Source organism: Solanum dulcamara, chromosome 4, assembly GCF_947179165.1.
Source record: "Solanum dulcamara chromosome 4, daSolDulc1.2, whole genome shotgun sequence".
In the NCBI taxonomy this organism is placed as follows: domain Eukaryota; kingdom Viridiplantae; phylum Streptophyta; class Magnoliopsida; order Solanales; family Solanaceae; genus Solanum; species Solanum dulcamara.
In genome coordinates this window covers 72,257,335-72,269,307 of record NC_077240.1, presented here as the reverse complement: position 1 = coordinate 72,269,307, position 11,973 = coordinate 72,257,335, and positions in this window count along the sequence as shown.

Below are 11,973 nucleotides of genomic sequence, written 5' to 3'. Positions count from 1 at the left end.
AAAAAATCTTAGTAGTTCAGTTGGTATCTGAATTCTAACTTCTCTCATCCTAAAAGGGTAAATATACCCTCAATTTTATAATTTAAAGTGAATATACTCCTCATTACGAAAATGATACATATATACTTTCATTGTGTAATGAATAGTGTATATATACCTTCAACAATAACATACTTAGTGAAATTTCACTAAAGGACCGTTTGGTTGCTGGTTAAAGTTATGCAGGTATTAGCAATATATGTATTACTTATGCAGATATTATTATGCAGGATTTAATTATGGAGGTTAAGTTATGCATGATTTAATAATTTTTGGGGTGTTGGTTAACCCCCACTTTGGGTCTTGTTTTCTGCAAAAAAAAAAAAAAAAAAAAAAAAAAATCAAACGCCAAATACGATAATCTTAGACCGCCATCATCAAAACCAGAAAACTTGCAAAAGCTCAAATACCCGTAGAAGGAACAAATCAAGAATCTTTATAGGATTGAAAAAAAATTAAACTTTTGAGTTTTAAAAAAAAAGTTTCAAATATGATCGTTAGACTAAAAGAATCAAATATAGGTTTCATGTTGTAAAAGAATCAGCTAGTTCTAAAATTGAAGACAAGCAAGAATCAGATATTGTCGAGCATCTCTTCAATTGTTAACCCAACTAGTTCTAAAATCAAATACTGTTAGACTAAAAGAAACAGATTAACAAAAGGGAAAAACAAGAGGATGAGAAAAAGAAGAAAAGTTGAGAGTGAAGAGTAAAAATATCAATTTGTACTTTTATTCAGGTATTAGTTATTCATGTATAACTTATTCCATCTTCTACTCTGTATAAAATAATACATAGATTGACTCGTAACTTATACATATATTAGTTATGTGATTTTCTATTTTTCTAACCAAACATAGTATTATATGTGTTGAATTTTATACCTTCCACAAAAATACTACCAAACATGGTAAAATTTATACAATATTTTATACATGAATAATTCAATCCTTATCTAGTAACCAAACGACCTCTAAGTGATCCCTATGAAAGGTAGAATGTATGTAGACCTTATCGCTACTTCGTGAAGATAAGACTATTTTCGAAAGACCCTTGACGCAACATATATACACGCTTGTCTATTAAATGATGTATATTTATCCTTTTCATCAACAGATAAATATTTACTTAATTAAAATTAATAATCTAAAACTAGTTTTTAAATTTATAAAATGTCATATGGCTTTAAAAATTACCTCACCAACATTTACTCGCCGGAACCGACACAACAAAATAAAACTCAATTCCTCTTTTATTCAAACAAAACTCAAACCTATTTTATGATTGAGTATAAGAGGGGATATTGGATTTTTCTTTTCATTTGGGTTGGGTAAAGGGGTAAAAAAATGGGCGGGGTTAATTTTTAAAGTCACATAATCTTTTTCGAATTAAGAAATTAATGTTAATTTTTTTAATTCAGTAAATATTGATTGTTAATGAAAATGATATATATGCAACATTTGTTAGTTAGCGGCGATATGTATGCATCATTTTTCTAACAAGGGATATATGCCCTAAGTCACAGTTTTGATGGGGTATATTTATCTCATTTTCCTTAAAAACAAGCTAGAACAGAATTTTTTTAGTTTGTGGTCGTCATCGCGTATACTCATGAGTCATTTGGTTGCTGATTAGAGTTACGGTGATTTTGTAAAGCATAAATTTGTTATAAAGGGACTGGCTATTCATGTTACTAATATATGTATTAGTTATTCTATCTTCTATAATTCAAAAAAGTAAATATAAGTTAACTCATAACTTATATATGTTGTAGTTATGCGGAATTATAAACTAATAAATTAACATCATACTTAATGTGCTAAATGTTATTCATAACAACAAAAATGCTACCAAATATGATACTAGTTATGTTAATTTTAATACATTAATAATTTACTTCCTGACTAACAATCAAATAATCTTTGAGTGTATAATCAATATGTATTGTATATATACTAAATATACACATACTACATAGTGATTATACTAATTAATTATTAGCAAAAAAAAGATTATACTAACTAAAAATTATAATAAGAAAATAAAAATTAGAATTATTTTTTGTTAATGGCTTTGTTGGACTACAATGTAATGTAAAAATCCTAAAGAGTCATTCAGTATAAACTATACAGGATAAGGGATAATAATTTTGGGATAAATATAGAATTATTTTATCCTACGTTTGATTGAGAATATTAGTTAGTCCCAAAATTATTTATTAATAAGTTATCCCATATATATGGTGGAGTAACTAATTTCATAAAATATCCTAATTCATAGAATAACTTTATCTATTGCATTATCATACCAAATAACTCTAACCGCGTTATAAGAAGTGCTTACATCCCTAGCCAGTTCAGCCCACGCAAATTCTTTAGTCGAATTAATAAATTTTAAATATCAGATAATTAAATTAAAAAAATCATTTTATCCTAATAATAAAACTAGAACCTTATTAAAAGTGTGAAGTAGTCTTATAATACTCATAGAAAGTCATATTACTCAAACCACAATGTGATGATTCATGAGTTGACTTTCAAAATTGATAAAAGTAGGAGTAGTAAATTTATTAGGTGTCATTTTATTATATTGAGTCAACTAATTTGTGTTTGTTAACACACACACAAAAAAACTAATTTTTTCTTTTAATTTTTTTGGTAAAGAAATTCTGAAAAAGGAGTTACATTGAAATAAACTAGTACTATTATGTATATGTTATAAAATAATTATAATATATATTACTAACAAAGAAAGAGAAAGAGTAACAAAGGGAGAGGAAGAGTAATAGTACAAAGATAGGGAGACAGTAGTAGTGATGTAGTATCTATATGATTTCTATTAATCTGTGTGTTTTCTTGTTGCAGTAAGTAATGGCTTTCTATAGGCAAAAAACTTGGAGAAGTCACACTTTTACAGTAAGTGGGGATCATGGGCATACAATTATTTACAACACTCCCCCTTGAATATCAATGTAAAAGATTCTAATGAAAGAACAAAAATATAGATAGTCATTCCTAATATGTATTGATTGTTGCATTCAAAACCTTGCTAGGAAAATCTAGTGGGATAAAACCTAGACTATAGAAAAGAGATTTCAACGCAATATTTACCCCCTGATAAAGACCACGATTTAGATGGTTAAGTTTTTGCATTCCAATTTTGTGTACCATCTTTTCAAGAGTTGAGGCTGGTAAAGAGTTGGTGAATAAATCTGTTGGATTATCACTTGAATGGATTTGTTATACATCAATATCACTATTCTTGTGGAGATCATGTGTGAAGAATAATTTTGGTGAAATGTGTTTCGTTCTATCTCCTTTTATGAAGCCTCCTTTTAATTGAGCTATGCACGCAGTATTGTCTTAGAACATGACCGTAGGTACTTTGACATCATACTCTAAGCCACATCTTTCGTAGATGAATTGTATCATTGATCTCAACCACATACATTCTCTATTTGCTTCATGAATCGCTATTATTTCAACATGATTTGAAGAAGTAGCAATAATGGACTGCTTCGTAGATCTCCATGATATAGCAGTTCCTCCGTATGTGAATAAATAGCCTACTTAAGATCGAGCTTTATGTGGATATGATAAATAATCTGTATCTACATAACCAACAAGGTCTACACAACCTTTATTAGTATAAAACAGACTCATATCAACAGTCCCCTTTAGATATCACATAATATGTTTGACACCTTTCCAATGTCTTCACATTGGGGAAGAACTATATCTTGTTAGCAAATTAACAGAAAATGCTATATCAAGTTTGGGTGCATTATCAAGATACATAAGTGCACCAATGACACTGAGATATGGTACTTCAGGATCAAGAAGTTCTTCATTCTCTTATGGGGGTCGAAACAGATCTTTATTCACTTCAATAGATCAAACAATCATTGGAGTACTTAAGGTATGTGCTTTGTCCATATAAAATCATTTTAAAATTTTCTCAATATATGTAGATTGGTAGATGAATAACTCGTCTGCTAAATGTCCAATTTGCATATTGAGACAAAGTTTTGTCTTTTCAAAATCTTTCATCTCAAATTCTTTCTTTAGATATTCAATTGCCTTTTGGACCTCTTTAGGGATTCCAATGAGATTAAGGTCATCAACATAAACGACGAGTATAAAAAACTCTTATTTAGTTTTCTTAATAAAAATATAAGGACAAATAACATCATTTATATAACATTCATTTATTAAGTACTCACTAAGGCATTATACCACATACGCCCTGATTGTTTTAGACCATATAATGATCTTTGTAATCTGATTGAGAAAATCTCCTGAGACTTAGAATTATATGCTTTAGGTAATTTTAATCCTTTTGGGATTTTTATATAAATTTTATTATCAAGTGAACCATTAAGATAAGCTGTAACCACATCCATTAGATGCATTTCAAGATTTTCATGTATATATATGGATTTTTATCCTTTGAACTTAATTGTCTATCATGCTTCAGGCGTGTTTGGATTCATAAACTATAACACTAGTAGATGGTCCTTTTGTAATGTCAATCTGGATAGGCACATTTGCTGCATGGATATGTGACTTAGTTATCCATTTCAAATCAGTAAATGCATCTGACACTTGATTTGCTATTTTTTGTAAGTGGATGATCTTCTGGACCTTCTGCTTACATATAGGGGCATGCGGATCAAAATGAGATAGTGATGAAACTTTTCACTCAATTTTCCTTTTGGGTTCTTTTTTGTCTCCCGCTAATTATGGAAAATTTGTTTCATCAAACCAACAATCTGCAAATCGAGCAGTGAATAAATATCCAATCAACAGTTAAAGGTAGCGAATTATGTAGGGTGAGTCAAACCCAACATATATGCCTAATCTTCATTGAGGGCCCATCTTAGTGCATTGTGGTGGTGCTACATGCATGTAAACTGCACAATTAAGAATTCATAGATGAGGTATATTTAGCTTATGACCAAATACAAATTGTGATCGAGAGTATTTATTATAATTAGTCGATCTGAGACGAACGAGTGCTACTGCATGTAAGATAGCATAACCTCAAATAGTAGTGGGTAATTTCGTTTTCATAAATGGTGGTCTTGCTATCAATTGTAGGTGCTTAATAAATGACTCTGCGAGGCATTTTGAGTATGAACATGAGTAACAGGATATTAAATTCTTATCCTAACTGATAAGTAATAATCATTAAAAGCTTGGAATGTAAATTCTCCAGCATTATCGAGGCGAATAGACTTAATATGATAGTCTGGAAATTGCACCCTTAATTTTATCATTTGTGCCAATAACTTCGCAAACGCTGGATTATGAGATGATAAGAAACACACATGAGACTATCTTAAAGATGTATCTATTATGACAATAAAATATCTAAATAACCCACTAGGTGGATGAATAGGTCCACATATATCCCCATGTATACGTTCTAAAAAGCCAGGGGATTCGATGCCAACTTTCAGTGATGACGGCCTGGCAATTAATTTGCTTTGATAACAAGCAACATATGAAAATTCATCATTTGTAAGAATCATCAGGTTCTTTAATAGATGTCCAGTTGAATTTTCAAGAATTTGTCTCATCATTATTGATCCAGGATGACCTATTTGATCATTCCATAGGATAAAGGCATGTAAATTAGTAAACTTCTGGTTTATCGATCAAATGTGTTTCAATTGTACTAATTTCTACATAATATAGGCTAGAAGACAAGGTTGGTAATTTCTCCAAAATATATTTCTGGCCTGAAACACTCTTGGTTATACTAAGGTATTCAATATCCATTTCATTTAGTATCTCAATGTGATATCCATTTTGGATGATATTTTTGAAACTTAACTAGTTTCTGGTGGATTTAGAAGAGAACAACGTATCTGCTATAACAAGTTTTGTCCCATTAGATAGAAATATAGTAGCTCTTTCGAAGCCTTCAATCAATTTCAAATTACCATAAATTATTATAACATTTGCTTACCTTTTAAGTAAGTAAAAAAAGTATTTCTTATCTTTAAATATAGCATGTGTTGTTCCACTATCAATCACACAAATATCTTCATGATTGATTATTGATCCAAATAAAATTTGAAGCATATCCATAATTTCTTCAAAAGGAAGACATAAAAAAAGCAAAAATTACTATTAAACAGGGCTATTATGCAAACTTTATTTATTTATGGGGATTAGAAAAACATAAAAATACCAACTAGCATAAACAACGAAAAAAAATTGTCTAGATTATAAAGGGCTCATCGTGATCTTTTTTCTTCTGAAATTTTATAGAAATCAACTACATTCAGATGCATAGGCTCGACAGGTATGTGACCAGCCCTCTATTCCTCCTTATCTATGACATACACTTTCTGAATTTTTCTTTTGCACAGCTTCATATTTTCACCCTTCATTTTATATTATTGGTCAATATTTGGTGCAAGACGACCATCATGATTATAATTTCTTTTATGACCATGAAAACAACCACGACTAGGCCCATAACCTCTTTCTCGTTGGTGATAATTTGTTTGATTCACTTCAGGAAGTGACATAGAATCAATGCGATATTGCTGTTGTAGAAGCATATTTGCGGGAGGGAGTGTGGAGTATGTTTTTTCAAGCTTGGCATATTCAGTGAACTCTTCTCCATGTAAATTTAACTGTGATATAATTCTATACATGAAAGAATTATATTCAGTTATACTTTTAAATTCTAGTAACCTCAAATTGAACCAATCATGACGTGCATGTGGAAGAATGACCAACTTCAGGTGATCATATCTTTCTTTCAAATTATTCCATAGTATAATGAGGTATTTAATTGTGAGGTATTATATTTTTAACTGTCACGATTCAAAATTGGGTGTGATGGCACTCACCTAACCCATCAAGATGAGCCAGCCTAAGAGTCTTAACAATTCAAAATAAATAAAATAAAAGTAGAAATGTAAAGTCTAATATGATATAGATAAGGATAAGCAGGAAATAGATTCTAAACTACCCAAGACTTGGTGTCACATGTAAAAGCTACTAGTTTTTGATAAAAATAAGAAAGTACAAGTCCAAATGTCTCAGTTCTCAAATGTAACTAAACATCAAATAAATGGGCAACGAGAGTCTGTCGGAGAAGACAAGCTGCTACCTCTCACACGTTCGAAGGCTCGGTCCAATCCACAAAAATGCTAAGAGCAGGAGGTACAGGGCTCAGATCCTACACAGGTGTAGAAGAAAGGGGTGAGCACCAATAAATGGTACTTAACAAAATAGAAACTAAATCCTAAAAAAAGCAATGCGGAACACAGGTACTCCCGACATTCTAACCACATACCTCCACAGCTACACACCCGCACTCAGACTGACAATCCAGTATATATAGTTTATACAATAATTATCTTAGAAATATCAGATAGTCCACAAATAAAGAGTATATAAATATATGTTCTCATCATCATACTCAACACACACCGGTAAGCTCAATCATATACGTCACAGGATAAAATAGATGCAAAAGCAATGTCAAATAATCGTGCTGCATGTCTGTCATATGATACATATTCGCCGATCACCTCAGACTGAAACCTATAAGGGCCTCACATAGACCATGCATCAATCATCATTACCAGAAGAGACATCGACCAATATCTGTCAGAAGAGATCTTAGCCATAATATCCGCTGGAAAAGACCTCGAATACTGGAAGAAACATAAAAAATCACCTCGATCGGTAGAAACCTTGGTCCCAATATCCATTTTCTCACTCATATTATTTCTCAACCATCAGAGATAAGTATATGCACAAAGTAATGAGTGAGACAGGATAAATATTCATATATGATGTCATATAGTCCACAATCACAATAAGTCAAAATCTCATAATTCACAATATTTAGACAATTACCTATATCCGAATTCCATTATCAGACTTTAAATCTTATAATTCAACTCAATCCAATAACCCAATACACTCTAATTCACTCACATAGTAAAAAATGGTGAAAAATACCTAAAACCTCGTCTAAACCTTCTCAGATGTCACTTAATCGACTCAGCCTTCGCATTTGCGAATCTTGTTCGCTTTTGCTAACCCCGCCTAAGTGATCCCTTTCGCTTAGGCGATGGGTCTCTCTTAAGGGAAGGTTCTCTTTAGTGAACCTTGTCCGCTTAAGTGGACCCTGCATCAGCATCAGCAAAAACGAATTAAGTCACAACTCAAGCCTCTGATTGGACCCTTGAGATTTGTTCGGAACCCCATATATACAAACCATATATGCAATGCTACTAAATTCAATATTCCAAACTTAATGGAAATATTAGAATTCAAATTTGAGGTCTCCTTGATTCAAAACCCAATAAGTTGCAACTAAACTAGTTTCGACACTTGAAATACCCAAAATGCTCTCGAAACCTCTAAAAATTTCAACGAAACCATTTCTAACGTTAGAATCATCTCCCAAAACCATTGAAACCATTAGAAATATAATCCGAGCACCCGAACCCCAAATGTTGTCCAAAGTCAAACTTAGATCAAACTCTAATTAAATTTCCAACTCCAGACCTAAAATCCACGTTTCAACTCCAAATCTGATTCCGACAGCTCTCCTAGACCAATTTCCCCATTTCAGAATTGATGGAATCGATGGAATTCTATTTCAAGATTAGAAACTCTAAATGACTTTGAAACTCAAAATTTGACACTTAAGCCTTTAAAACTCATTTCTTTGGAAAAACCTCAACTTTTCACAAGATTTTCAAAAATCTGCTTTCAGACCCAACCAAAAGTGACTCGGGGAAACTAATGAAAGGGGTAAATTGGTAATTTTGTCAAAAATGACCTTTAAGGTCATTACCTCATCCACTACTAAAAACCATATTCTTCCTCGAACATAAAAGCAAGGGACATAACTGGAGTGTCAAAAAGATAGGGGTAACGAGCCCGCATGTCTGACTCTAACTCCCAAGTAGCTTCTCCCACGGGCCAATGCCTTCATTGAACTTTCACCGAAGCTATCTCCTTAGTCCTCAACTTCTTAACCTGTCCATCCAGAATAGCCACTGGATCCTCCTCATAGGTCAAATCTGGGTTCAACTCAATCGAATCAAGGGAAATTGCGTGAGACTCATCTGAATGTAACACCGTAGCATCGAGACATGAAATATTGGATGCACAAAGGATAGACTAGGTGGCAAGGCAAGTCTGTAGGCCACCTCTCCCACTCGATCTAAGATCTCAAAAGGACCAATAAACCTAGGGCTGAGCTTGCTCTTCGTCCCGAACCTTATGACACCTTTCAAGGGTGAAAACCTCAACCATACCTAGTTATCGATCAGGAACACCAAAGGTCAAATCACCTGTTGGCATAACTCTTCTGGTGACTCTAAGATGTCAATAACCTACCCTGAATCAACCTAACCCGCTCCATGGCATCTCTGAGCAGATCAATTTCTAAGATATCCACTGCCACAGAATCAAACCATCCAATAGGTGATCTACATCTCTGGCCATATAAGGCCTCAAAAGGAGCCATCTGGATGCTAGAATGGTAATTATTATTATAAGTAAACTCCACCAAGGGAATGTACTGATCCCACCGATCACCAAAATCAATCATACATGCCCGTAGTATATCCTTAAGCACTTGAATAGTCCTCTTAGACTGTTCGTAAGTCTGAGGGTGAAATACGGTATTTAGATCCAATCCGAGACCCAACCCATGCTGCAGGGACATTTAGAAGTATGATGTGAACAATGAGCCCCGTCTGATATGATGGAAATAGGAACTCCATAAAGTCTAACAAGTTGACTAATATAGAGATGAGTTAACCTCTCCGCCGTGAAATTACCCTTAACCGGAATGAAATGAGCAGCCTTGGTCAATTGGTTGACCACAACCTAAATAGAATCATATCCTCTTATGGTAGTGGGAAAACCTACCACAAAATCCATAGTTATCCTCTCCTATTTCCAAGTAGGAATGAGAATCCTCTGAAACTCACCCCCAAGCCTCTGGTGCTCACACTTAACCAACTAGCATGTCAAATACTTAGACACAAACTCGAAAATGTCCTTCTTCATACCACACCACTAATAGTGTTGACTCAAGTCGTGGTATAGCTTTGCTATCCCCGTATGAATAGAATATCAAGTGCAATAAGCTTCCTCAGTATCAATCTGACCAAATCATCCATCTTGGGCACACAAATACGACTCCCAATCCTTAGAATACCCTCAGAATCAAGCACTGTTTTCTTAACTTCACCTCTCTTCACCTTGTCTCGAATAAGGCACAACTTCTCATCCTTGATCTACCTGTTATGGATATGATCCACCAAAGAAGAGCAGGCCTCTATGAAAGTAAGTACCTAGCCCTCATTAGAAAGCTGCAATCTCACCAACCCATTGGCCAATCTCTGAACATCTTTAGCTAAGGGTCGCTTCTTAGCTCAAATAGCTGCAAGACTTCCCATACTAGAAGTCTTCCTACTCAATGCATCAGCCACCACATTGGCCTTCCTGGGGTGATATAAAATAGTTAAGTCATAGTCCATTAGAGCTCAACCCACCTCTTTTGCCTCAAATTCAAGTCCTACTGGCTAAAGATATATTGTAAACTCTGGTGATCAGTGAATATCTCATAATGGGCCCCATACAAATAATGTCTCCATAACATTAAAACAAAGATAACTGCTGCTAACTCTAAATCATGGGTGAGATATTTCTTTTCATGAGTCTTCAATTACCTCGATGCATAGACAATCACCTTCCCTTTTGCATCAACACTCCACCTAAACTTACTCTCAATGCATCACAATACACGGTGAAGTCAACACCCTCCTCAGGTAAGGTCAACACAGGCGCAGTAGTCAATAATACCACCGAACTTAACCAAAGCTCACACTTGGAGAACTTGGCATAAAGCTTCTTCTCCCTAAGCCTCTAGAGCACAATCCTCAAGTGTTGCATATGATCTACCTCAGTCTTGGAGTAAACTAAGATATCATCAATAAAGACAATCACAAATAAATCCAGATATGGACAAAACACCCTATTCATCAACTTTATAAATATTATTGGGGCATTAGTCAGTCTAAAAAACATAACAAGGAACTCATTGTGGCCATATCTGGTCCGAAAGGCTGTCTTAGGAATATCTGAAGGCCGAATCCTCAACTAATGATACCCAAATCTCACGTTGATCTTAGAGAATAAGGCCGCTCCTTAGAGATGATCAAACAAATCATCGATATAGAGAAGAGGGTACTTATTCTTGATAGTCACCTTGTTCAACTGTCTATAGTCGATACACATCCTTATAGACCTATTCTTTTTCACAAATAAGACCGGGGCATCCTAGGGATACACTAGGGAAAATAAACCTCTTACTTAATAGATCCTGAAGCTACTCCTTTAGCTCCTTCAACTCAGCTGGAGCCATGCGGTTAGGAGAAATAGAAATAGACTTGGTGCTCGGCTCAAGGTCAATAGCAAAGTCAATATCCCTATAAGGTGGAACCTTTAGAAGATTGGTAGGAAATACATCAATAAACTCTCAAACCATAGGAATAGACTTTGTAGAAAGTGGCTCAATAATAGTATCACGAATAAATACCAAATACGCCAAACAACCCCTATCAATTAATCACTGGGCTCGAATACAAGAAATAACCTTACTATGATAAGAACCACTCGAACCCTTCCACTTTATTCGCAGCCTATTGGGCATATCTAAGGTCACAGTCTTGTAATAACAATCAAGAATAGCCCAATACGGAGATAACTAATCTATACCCAAAATAACATCAAAGTCTACCATATCAAGGATAATCATATCCACCCATGTCTCATAACCCGCCAAAGACATAAGACAGGATCGGTACACCCGATCCACTATTAAGGGCTCTTATACCGAGGTAGAAACATACACTGGTATAGACATATAATCACATAGG